This window comes from Chrysochloris asiatica, unplaced genomic scaffold (assembly GCF_000296735.1).
Source record: "Chrysochloris asiatica unplaced genomic scaffold, ChrAsi1.0 scaffold00062, whole genome shotgun sequence".
In the NCBI taxonomy this organism is placed as follows: domain Eukaryota; kingdom Metazoa; phylum Chordata; class Mammalia; order Afrosoricida; family Chrysochloridae; genus Chrysochloris; species Chrysochloris asiatica.
Genome location: NW_006408580.1, coordinates 16,710,702 through 16,723,010, shown reverse-complemented (window position 1 = coordinate 16,723,010; position 12,309 = coordinate 16,710,702). Strand labels below are relative to the sequence as shown.

At 38.2% G+C, this 12,309-nt stretch overlaps 1 pseudogene; it reads left to right on the top strand.

Moving 5' to 3' along the window:
• The first annotated feature begins 11,473 nt into the window (after positions 1–11,473).
• On the top strand, positions 11,474–11,764 carry LOC102825997 (annotated as a pseudogene).
• The last annotated feature ends 545 nt before the right edge of the window (positions 11,765–12,309 follow it).

Genomic DNA, 12,309 nt, shown 5'->3' with positions numbered 1-12,309 from the left:
TCTGCCCATTTTTAAATTGGATTGCTTGTCTTATCTTGGAGAGGTGTTGTCAGTTTCTATCAATTTTAGAGATTAGTCCCTTGCTGATATGTCCTTGAAAATGTTTTTCTCACAATTGTTGGGCTCTCTCTTAACAAAATCTTTTGATGCATATAAATGTCTAATTTTTAAGAGGTCCAGGTCATCTATTTTGTGTTCCACATTTGTGTATTTTCAGTAAAGTTTGACAGTGTACTTCTGCAATGTATTTGAGCCCCCAAGCTTGTCCCTAATTTTTCATTGATGATCGTTATAGTTCTAGGTTTTACATTTTGGTCTTCAATCCACATTGCTTGTTTTTTATATGGTGTTGTTTCATTCTTCTGAGAATGGATTTCCAGTTTTGCCATCACCATTTCTTGAAGAGCTTATCTCTTCCCCATTTAATGTGTTTTGACCCTTTGTCAAAGATCAGCTGACTATAGGTGGATGGATTTACTTCTGGGTCCTCAATTCTGTTCCATTGATCTATGTATGTTTCATTGTACCAATACCAGGCAGTTTTGACTAATGTGACTGTGTAGCAGATGTTGAGATCACGGAGTGAGAGGCCTTGAACTTTGTTCTTCTTCCTAAGCAAGGCTTTGCTTATCTGAGGTCTCTTTCCTTTCCATATAAAGTTAGTGATCAGCTTTGCCATCTCTTTAAAGAATGACATTGGAATCTGGATTGGGATTACATTATTTCTATATATTGATTTGGGTAGTCTTAACATTTTAACAATATTTAGTCTTCCTTTACATGAGTATGGTATATTCTCCCATTTTTGTAAGTCTCTTTTGGTTTCTTATAGCAGTGTTTCATAGTTTTCTTTGTATAGGTCTTTGATTATCTGGTTGAATTTATTCGTAAGTATTTCAGCTTTGGGATATTATAAGTGTTTCTTTCTGATATCCTTTTCAGAGCTCTCTTTATTAGTGTAAAGAAATCCAACTAATTTATGTATTTGGATCTTGTACCCTGTCACTTAGCTGAATTTTTCAGTGAGTTCCAATAATTTTCTTGCTGTGTTTTTGGGATTTTCTACTTACAGGATCATATAATCTGCCATTGTTGATGTTGTTGTTAGGTACCATAGAGATGGCACTGACTCATAGTGACCCAATGAACAACACTATGAAACACTACCTGGTCCTGGGCCAACCTCACAATTGTTGCCACGCTTGAGCCCACTGATGCTGCCACTTTGCCAATCCATCTCACTGGGGGTCTTCCTCTTTTTCTCTGACCCTCCACCTTACTAAACATGATATCCTTCTTTAGCGACTGGTCCCTCCTGACAATATGTCTGAAGTATGAGAGATGAAGTTTGGCTATCCTGTCCTCCAAGAAACACTCTGAATGCACTTCTTCCAACACAGATCTGTTTGTTCTTTTGGCAGCCCATGGCACTTTGAATATTCTCCTCCAACACCATAAATCAAAAGCATGAATTCTTCTATGGCCTTACTTATTCACTGTCCAGTTTTCACATGCATATGAGGTTATTGAAAAGACCATGGCTTGGATCAGGCGCACCTTAGTCCTCGAGCTGACATCTTTGCTCTTCAACACTTTAAAACTGTCTCATGCAGCAGATTTGCCTAAAGCAACACGTCGTCGTTTGATTTCTTGAAAGCTGCTTCCATGAGTATTGATGGTTGATCAGAGAAGAATGAGTCCTTGACAACTTCAATCTTTTCTCCATTGATAAGAATGTTGTTTATTGGTCCAGTCGTGAGGATTTTTGTTTTCTTTACATTGAGATGCAATCCATACCAAATGCTGTGGTCTTCGATCATCATCAGTAAGTATTTTAAGTCCTCTTCACTTTCAGCAAGCAAGGTTGTATCATCTGCATATCACAAGTTGCTAATGAGTCTTCCTCCAATCCTGATGCCACATTTTTCTTCATATAACACAACTTCTCAGACTGTTTTCTCAGCATACAGGTTGAATAAGTATGGTGAAAGAATACAACCCTGTCTCACACCTTTCTTAATTTTAAGTCAGTCAGTGTTCCCATGTTCTGTTAGAACAACTGCCGTATACAGATTTCTCATGAGCACAATTAAGTGTTCAGGAATACTCATACTTCACAATGGTGTCCATAGCTTGTCATGATACCTACAATCAAAAGCCTTTGTGTAGTCAAAAAAGCACAGGTAAACATCTTTCTGGTATTCTCTGCTTTCAGCCAAGATGCATCAGACATCAGCAATGTTAGCCCTCATTCCACGTCCTCTTCTGAATCAGGCTTGAACCTCTGGAAGTTCTCTGTCAATGTATGCTTGCAGCCATTTCTCTATGACCTTTAGTAAAACTTTACTCACATGGGATGTCAAGCATATTGTCCAATGATTTATGCATTCCATAGAGTCACCTCTGTTTGGATGGGCACAAATTCGGATTTCTTCCAATCAATTAGCCATAAAGTTGTCTTCCAAATTTATTGCCATAGGTGAGTGAGTATCTCCAGTGTCGCCTCACTTTCTTGAAAGATTTCAATTTTTATTCCATCAATTCCTGGTGCTTCATTATTTGCCAATTCTTTCAATGAACCTTGGACTTCTTCCTACAGTATCTTTGGCTCTTGATCACATGCTACCTTTTGAAATGGTTGAACATCAACCATTTCCTTTTGGTACGGTGACTCTGTGTATTCCTTCCATCTCCTCTTGATGCTTTCTGTGTCAATAAATAATTTGCCCAGAGAATCCTTCAACAACAAAAATCAAGGCTTGAATTTTTTTTTCAGTTCCCCCAGCTTGAGAAATGCCGAGTGTGATCTTCCCTTTTGCTTTTCTGACTCCAGATCTTTGCACATTTTGTTGTAATATTTGACTTTGTCTTCTTGAGCTGATCTTTTAAATTTTCTGTTCAGCTCTTGAACCTCCTCATTTCTTCCATTTGCTTTAGCATCCCTACATTGGAGAGCAAGTTTCAGTGTCTCTTCTGACATCCATTTTGACCTTTTCCATCTTTCTTGTCTTCTTAATGACTTTTTGCTTTCTTCCTGTATGATGTTCTTGATGTAATCTCACAACTCTTCTGGTCTTCAGTCTTTAGTGTTTAATGTATCAATCTGTTCTTCAGATGATCTCTAATTTCAGGTGGGATGTATTCAAGGTCATATTTTGGCTCTCATGGACTTGTTTTCTTTTTCTTCAGCTTCAGTCTGAATTTCTGTATTAATGGTCTGTTCCACAATCTGCCCCTGGCCTTGTTTTGGCTGATGATATGGAGCTTTTCCACTGTCTCTTTCCACAGATGTAGTCAATTTGATTTCTGTGTATTCCATCTGGTGAGGCCCATGTGTATAATCATCTCTTATGCTATCTAAAGAAGGTATTTGAAATGAACAAATCATTGGTTTTGCAGAATTCTATCATATGATCTCCAGCATCATTTCTTTCACTAAGACTACATTTTCTAACTACTGATCCTTCCTCTTTGTTTACAACCTATGTATTCCAATCACCAGTAATGATCAATACATCTTGATTGCATGTTTGATCAATTTCAAATTGAAGAAGTTGGTAGAATTCTTCTAGTTCATCCTCACTGGCTTTAATGGTTGGTGCATAAATTTGAATAATAGTGGTATTAACTAGTCTTCCCTGTAGGTGCATGGATATTATCTGTAATTAGAGAGTGATTTACTTCTTCTTTGCCAATTTGGATGCCTTTAATTTCCCTGTCTTGGCAGGTTCCCTGTTTCTGTTTGTATTTTAAGTGATGTTAAATATAGCTCTGTTTTATAATTCAAATTATACTGCACAATGACAAGCAATCCTATACTGTTAATGCAAGGAGAGAACATAGGCAGGGTATGGGGCAGCTGTCTTGCTGACATAGATGATAGAAGAGAATAGCTTTGCCATATTGTTCTGGGAGTTGTTCCTCAAAATTCAACAAAGAGACTGTTCTTTCCGGACTTCCTAACTTTCCATGAGCTTTCTAATATTCCTTCTCAATTACTTTTCTGCTTAAACTAGAGGGGATTCTGTAGTCTACAACCTAGAACCTGTCTAATAAAGTTTCCAAACACATCACAGCCAGTAAAGGGTAGTTCTAGGTCTTAAAGACTGTTGGTTTGACCCCTTAAGTTTTTGAGTCTATGTCTTAGGAGAGGAAATGTACCCTGTTCTTATTCCAAAGTGAATTTCTTTAGTTTTCCAAAGAATATAACATAAATAAAGAGTGCTGGAGTCTTGCTATGGCACTGCAGGAAAAGTACTGGACTGCTAACTGGATGATCAGCAGTTCAAACTCACCAACAGTTCCTCAGGAATCCTTTAAAGGATCATGGTGAGTCAGAGCCAACTCCAGGACCTTTAACAACAACAGCAACAACAATTGGAAGTAAAATTCACCAGTCAGGCATTTTATTGAAAAAAAATTGTGGGTTCCACTAAAAACATTGGAAACATAATCAAGACATAAGAGGAACTGTGTTTTCTCTTTTGTTGATGCTGAATTGAAGGGAATGAAATCTGCTCTGGATAGTAAAGGGAAGACATTGAGCTAGCAGAGCACACTGAATTAACTACAGCAGCACAAAATAGTAAACAGATCCTGCTAATAGTCAAACTATTTCTGGAGAAGTAGTAACAGGAACTGTGAATAACCTGGAGAAGATTCACTGTAGAATTAAGAGATTTCATCAGTTTCAGTAAGACTTCCTGTTGCTGCTTGGAAACAATCCAGTGGATTAATGAACTACATGAATATCAGTCTCCAAGACTCTGAGACCAGAAGAACTAGATGGTGCCCAGCTAACATTACCAAGTTCTCTGAATGGGATCACATTAGAGGGTCCTGGATGGAATGGGGAAAAACATGGAACAAATCTCTAAATCATAAACAAACAAACAAACATACCAGGCTTGTTAGTCAGATAGACTTGTGGGACCCCCTATAGCCCTGAGTCACACTGCAGGTTTGGAAATGAACTTACTCCCATGACTCAACATTCAGCTAAACAGTAGACAGGTCTATAAGGAGACTAATAACACTAGTGAGGTATGCACACTTTAGAATAATCAGTCATTAAAGATCAAAAGGGCAACATTTACCCAAGGACAAACTTCAGAAGAGTTAGGAAACAAGGAGGACTAGAAATAGGGCACATAGGGAGAAAGTGGGATAAATGATATTACACTGTGGGATCACAATCAGTGAACTAAAACAAATAGGTATGATTTATTGAATGGAAAACTGATTTGCTCTGTAAACCTTCACCTAATTCACAATATAAAGTTGTTTTTTTTTTTTTAAAAGGACTTCTTGTTATATTATTTTTCTTGTTACAGATGATTTCATGAAAGAATAAAGATCTCTTTTTATAAAAGATTTTAAAATAATTTTTTTTAATAACTTAAGAATTCTTTGTGATTTGGTATGATAAGGGGTCTTTCAGGTTTGGAAATTGAGAAGTCCTATGAAGACAGCTCCTTAGGTTTCTTATTGGCAGCTCATACAAAAAAATAATAAAAAGAGTTTTCCACTACAGATAGTATTAATCCTTGAGATATTTTTAGATTAAAAAAGGCATCTATTTTTTAAAAATGTGGTAGAGTCAATTCTGATTTAAGATGGTCCCAGGTATGACAGAGTAGACTGTGGTGTGTAGGGATTCCTAGGGTGCAACATCTCAGAAACTAATTGCCAGAAATCTTTTGAGGCACCTCTGAGTGAATTCAAACTGCCAATCTTTTGTTAGTAGTCAAACACTTAACCATTTATGCCAACTAGAAACTTCACAAGAAAGACAGTATACATAGGGCTAATAAGCTCAGATTTAGCCAAATGAATCCTGCATGTGGCAATTTGGTGATAATCCTATAAAGAATCTTAATCAGAAACATTGAGAAGCAGAGTGCAATTTGCCTAATAACAACCCACTCAATGGAAAAGAGTTTTAACTTCTCTTAGGTGCTTTAATCTAATTTCTGACAATATGAATGCCTGTTGGCAACATAATAGTTTATGTTTCAGCTTTTAGCTGAAGGAAAATTTTGAGTAAATGGGTATTGCTACTCCTTGAGGTAAATGTGCAATCTTACAGGACTAGAGTTAACTCTCTTTCCAAGTAGATTAGAAAATACATATCGCAATTATACTTCATTTAAATTATATTTCATTATTTTCTGGGTTATTTTGTCTTCACTATGTTGTGGCACTGTAGGCTAATGTGTCAGACTGCAACATTGTTTGAACTGCAACGTTGGTGGTTCAAGCTCACCAGCTGCTCCTTAGACACTCTACACAGGGTTACTATGGGCTGGAATCAACTCAATGGCACTTAACAAAAACAACAACAAACGTTATACTGGTGCCTAACATCCCCAAATTTATTTTTATATTGTCCTTGCTGCTATGAGAAAATTAAATGGAAATTGCATATACTCTTTTTCATTAAAGAAAAAGCCACAAAAACATTTTATTGTGAATTGAGTAACGGTTGACAGAACAGATCATCACGTTTACATTCAACAAATCATACACTTGCTTTCATTTCAATGCTTGTACTCTCCTCCATGTACTGTCAGTTAGCCCACTTTCTCCTGGTGATTCTTACTGTCATTCCAACCTCCTTCCCAACACTCTGAGCTTTGTCCTTAGGTAATGTTTACCCTTCAGATCTTGAATGGTTGACCATTTCATGGCGAGCATATCTTACTAGTGTTGTTGTCCCACTATACATGAGGGTGAGTCAAAAATTATCTGTACTCTGGATGTAGAACTTACTTGAATCAACTTTTAAAAGAGACAAAAACATCACTTTTTCTTGGGAGCGGTTGAGGGTGGAGAACAGTTTCGATTTGCCGCTTGACACAGTTCCAGCAAATAGTGGAGTCATTTTGCAAGACAGATGGCTCTCAGAAGTTGCTTTCTACCTTCTCTTTAGAGTAATCTTAATTTTACTTGTAAAAATATATAATATGGCCATATTCACAGCCTTTCACTATGAGTTCTACAAACCTTAGGAAAAACTGGCTTATCAACAATTGCTTTCAGCTTTGGTGGATTGAATACAAAGAGAATTGTGTAAATTACACAATTAGAAAACCTAAGTAACTGCATTTGTGAGACCACAAAAGCAGATAGCATATTAGAGTCAAGCTGACCTACCCCCATAGACCTCACCACAATCAGTCACTAGCTAGAATTCACAAACCCCTACATACAGATACCTGTGTAAACAAGCAGACAATAATGAACTTAAGTGAAGGATAGTTTTGACTTGATAATCTACACTTCTTGCAACAAGTAGCCAGGTTGGGCTTTATGCCACATAGCTTCCAAGCGATTTAATGAATACCTTTATTATGAAAATAATAGTACATTATGTAGGATAGAAAATTGATAATCTTTTAGTAGAAACAAGAAGAAACAGTTTATTCACATACTGGGAAAGGAGATGAAGGTCAGTCTGAACATCACAGAAGTATTTTTGTCAAGGTTGTCTAATGACCAGGTGCAAGAAAGTTGTGATTAACTGTGTAATAATTCAAGAAATGATAAAAGTGTCAATTCATGTACTGTGTAGTTTTAAGTATAAAAATAAAGACTTGTTGAGCTGGGCCAGCAGAAGGTGGAGAAAAGGGAACAACAAGCTGGACAGCACAGCAAGCTGAAAAGCCTTTCGATTGTATTCATTCATTTCTTCTTCACCGCTGATTCCACGTATCCTCTCGTGTCCCACAAATCCCCGTGGAGAGCTGGTCTCCCTGCAACTTTTTACACAATCTCCTTGCTTTTCAATACACTTTGTCCATCTGTCAACAAGCTTTTGTATTTCCTTATTAAAAGCTGTTTTAGGATGAGCTGCGAGTCACGAATGCACCACTGTCTTCACTTCTTCATTAGAGGTGAATCTCCTTCCTCAAAGGCCAAACAGGTGAAAGACCCATGGAGTAAGATCAGGACTATAGGGAGGATGCTTTAACACCTCAAAATGAAGTTTTTGCAGAGTGTCAGCAGTAAGGGCAGAGGTGTGAAGATGTGCATTTTCATGCAAGATCACAATGCCCTTGGAAAGCAGTCCTCTGCTTTTAATCTGAAGTTTAGACTTCAGCGTTTCTGTGAGCATCGCATTGTAATAAGCACTGTTGATTACTGAACCTTTTTTCTTGATAATACTCTAATACTGGCTCTGAGACTCCCAGAAACCTGTAAGCATCAATTTTTCAGCTGATGTTTGACTTTTGAACTTTTATTTGTCAGCAATTGAGGATGTTTCCATTCTATACTCTGCCATTTACACTGAGGCTCTTAGACATGAATCCGTGTCTTGTCACCAGTAATGAATTTTTTTAAAGAGACTTTTACCGTCTTTCGATTATTGGTCTAAATTTTGTTTGCAGGTGTCCAAATGCTCTTGTTTATGTTCTTCTGTGCGTTGTTTCAGGACCCATCTTGCACAGACTTTTCGAAACCCAAGTCTGTTGTGGATTATTTTGTAGCCAGAACCATGGCTGATTTGCAAATTATTTGCCACACAATTCACTATCACTTATCTATTCAACAGAATCATTTCACATAAATGCTCAATATTGTCATCAGCCCTGGACTTGGATGGGTGTTTTAATATAACTGGAGTATGGATGAATTTTTACTCACCCTTGTACATAGCTACTGCTTGGTTGAAAATTGAGCTAAGAAGATGAGTTCAGGTCTAGATCTGAAGGGTGACTCAGAGCCATAGTCTTCAATTCCTTCAATTTCTTTCTGACCAGTAAGCCTGGCCTTTTTTCTTTTTTTTATGATTTCGAGTTTTGTTCCACATTTTCTCCCACTCTATTCAGGACCTTAAGGAGCTCTGGTAGCATAGTGGTTACGAATCGGGCTGCTAACCTCAAGGTCGGCAGTTCGAAACTACCAGCCGTTCCGCAGGAGAAAGATGAGGCTTTCTGCTGCCATAAAGATTTAGAGCATCAGAAACCCTGTACAGGGTCGGTATGAGTTGAGACCAACTCCATGGTACTTAACAACAACAACAACAACAATTCAGGACCTTCTAATGCATGGGTGGGAACGTCAAGCCCGTGGGCTATACAAGGCCCGCAAAATCATTTGTCTGGCCCTGCCAAGGCAACCACAGTTCCAGCCATCACATTCGAAGTGAGTTAATTAAATGTTTGACCAAATATAGCAGGCTAATTTTTAAGTTGATAATTTAAACTAGATGACTAATTGTTGCAGGGTTAGGTATATAGCTGTATTTATTACCTCTATTCCCTTTAACTCATGCTCTCCTCCCTGTTCCTTTCCCTGTTTTCGTCATTCTTTTACTAACCTCTCTCTTGTTGTGTATTGCCTTCACTGTCACCCAAGTTAATACTTGTCTGCTCTGGTAGCATAGTGGTTACAAGTTGAGCTGCTAATCTCATAGTCAGCATTTGAAACTACCAGCAGTTGTGCAGAAGAAAGATGAGGCTTTCTGCTCCTGTAAATATTTACAGCCTCAGAAACCCTAAATGCTATGAGTCGGAACCAACTCCACAGCACATAACCACCATCACAACCACCACCCTCTAGTCGGAGTCCTGGTGTGGTGGGTAAATGCGCTGGACCGCAAGGTCAGCTTGAACTGCAAGGTTGATAGTTAAAGCTAACCAGCTGCTCCTCCGAAACCCTATATAGGGTCTCTGTGGATCGGAAGGAACTGACTAGGTGGCACGTAACAACAACAACCTTCTCGTCAGTAAATTATTCTCCCTTTCTTCCCACACTTGGTAAAAAACATTGTTTCTTTTAGCATGAAAATTTTTCTTGCATTTTTACAGTAGTAGTTGTTGTTATTGTTGTTAAATGCCGTTGAGTCGATTCTGACCCATAGCGACCCTGTATAGAGTTTCCAAGGAGCTGCTGGTGAGCTTGAACTACCAACCTTGCAGTTCAAATGACTTTGTAATCAGATGCATTAGCCACAGCGCCACACCAGGACTCCTTTACAGTAGTGGTCTCATAAAATATTTGTCAATTTGTGATTAATTTAATTCAACATAGTGTCCTCCAGGTACATCCATTTATGAGATGTTTTGCATATTCATCATTATTCTTCAACTTTGTGGAGTTTACATTGTGTTTATGTATAAAAGTGTCTTTATTCATTCTTTGATGGACATTAAGACTGTTTCCATCTTTTTGCTATTATGAATAGTGCTGCAATGAGCATTGGTGTGCATACATCAATTCATGTCATGATTCTTATTTCTTGAGTATATATACCAAGTAGATGCTTGGGTGGGTCATACAGTATTTCTATTTCCAAATATTTTGAGCAAATGGCATACCATCCATAGTGGTTGCTCCATTTTACAGTCCCACCGGCAGTGTATGTGGGAGTGTCCCAGTCTCTCCATACCCTCATCAGCATTTGTTGTTTCCTGTTTTATTGAATGTTGTTGTTAATGCTGGGATGAGATGATATCTCATTGTTGTTTTGATTTGAATCTTTCTAATGGCTAATGCTCATGAACATTTCTCCCTATGTTTGTTGACTGCCTAAATTTTTTCTTTGTGTGAAGTGTTTGTTCATATCCTCTGCCCATTTTTAAATGGAATTATTTATCTTTATCTTGTTGAGGTATTGAAGTTTTCTAGACATTTTAGAGATGTTTCCCTTGTCTGATATGTCATAGCAAAATAAATAAATAAATAAATAAATAAAAATCCCTATCTTTGGACTCACTTTTGACTCTTTTAGTGAAATCTGTTGATGTGTGTAAGTGTCTAATTTTTAAGAGGTCATTCGTTTTGTTTTCTGTTATGTGTTACTTCTGTTTGAGAGTATACTTATGCCATGTATCAAAGCCCCTAAGTTTCTCCCTATTTTTTCATTGATTATCTTTATAGTTATGGGCTTTACATGTTGAGTTCATTTCTATATATGGTGTGAAATATGGGTCTTTTTTCATTCTTCTGCAAATGAATTTCCAGTTTTGCCAGCACAATTTGTTGAAGAGATTATCTTTTCCCCATTTAATATGCTTTGACCCTTTGTCAAAGATCAGCTGACGATAAGTTGATGGATTTACTTCTGGGTTCTCAATTCTATTCCATTGTTCTATGTGTCTCTCATTGTACCTGTACCAGAATGTTTTGATCACTGTGGCTTTGAGATCAGTAAGTGTGAGGTCTCCTACTTTTTTCTTCTTTAGTAATGCTTTGCTTATCTGGGGTCTCTTTCTTTTCTAGATAGTGATAAGTTTTTTCATCTCTTTAAAGAATGATGGGGAAGGCAGGGCTTGATGGTGGCTAGGGTGGAGGTGTAGTGAGGTTCGCCATCAGCAATACTACAGAATACCAGGCAAAGCAGATTCAGGGCAGAGCTCCAAAACTTGGAACTACATAGGTAGGAATATTTAAAAAGTTTGAAGGCTTGGCAAAAAAGTACCAGGACTGTACTGAGTGCCAGTGATGCAGAGCTATCCAATCAGTCGAGATGGCAGAGGGAGAAGAAACCCTGAAGCAGCTGCAGAGCCAGAAGGGCATGCCGGGGATCATCGTGGTGAACATAGAATGCATTCCCATCAAGAGCACCATAGACAACTCTACTACCAAACAGTACGTCAACCTCATGCCCAACTTCATCTTGAAGGCACACAGCACTGTGTGAGAAATTGACCCCAAGAATGACCTCACCTTCCTTAAAATTCACTCAAAGAAAACTGAAATTATGGTTGCACCAGATAAAGACTATTTCCTGATTGTGATTCACAATCCAACTGAATAAGCCACTCTCTTGGCTCGTCTCCCTGTGTTATTGCTTAATTTAATGTCCCCCAAGAATAGTTAATCATGCCAACTCACCCCAAATGGAAATCACCTAAGAGCTCACTTTTAGCAACCTAGTGACCAAGGCTGAGCTGGTGCCCCACACACACCACCAAATGAGTTCCCAGCCAGGGGTCTTCTCCCTCCACAAAGTCCTTCTCTGATCACTTTCAGAGGCTGGAGCAAGAGCATGTGAGGACCCACACCCAGCTTCCTCCTGACCTTCAGTTCACTTGTTGCCCTTGGGAAAGGCTGCTTTTCTGTAACTAAAAAACAACTGGAATGCTTATTTACCCTGCTGTTGCATTGTTAAATATTAAATTGCAAAAAAAAAAAAAAAAAAAGTTTGAAGGCTTATAGCTAGTGGAACTTGTAGCGAAACTAAGAAATCATGTATTTTGAATCTGCAGGGGCAACAACTTGGGCAAGACCAAATGGCAAGACCAGTGGGGGGTGCAGACACACCACAGAAAAATGCAGAGGGAACCTCGGAGCAAAGGTGGA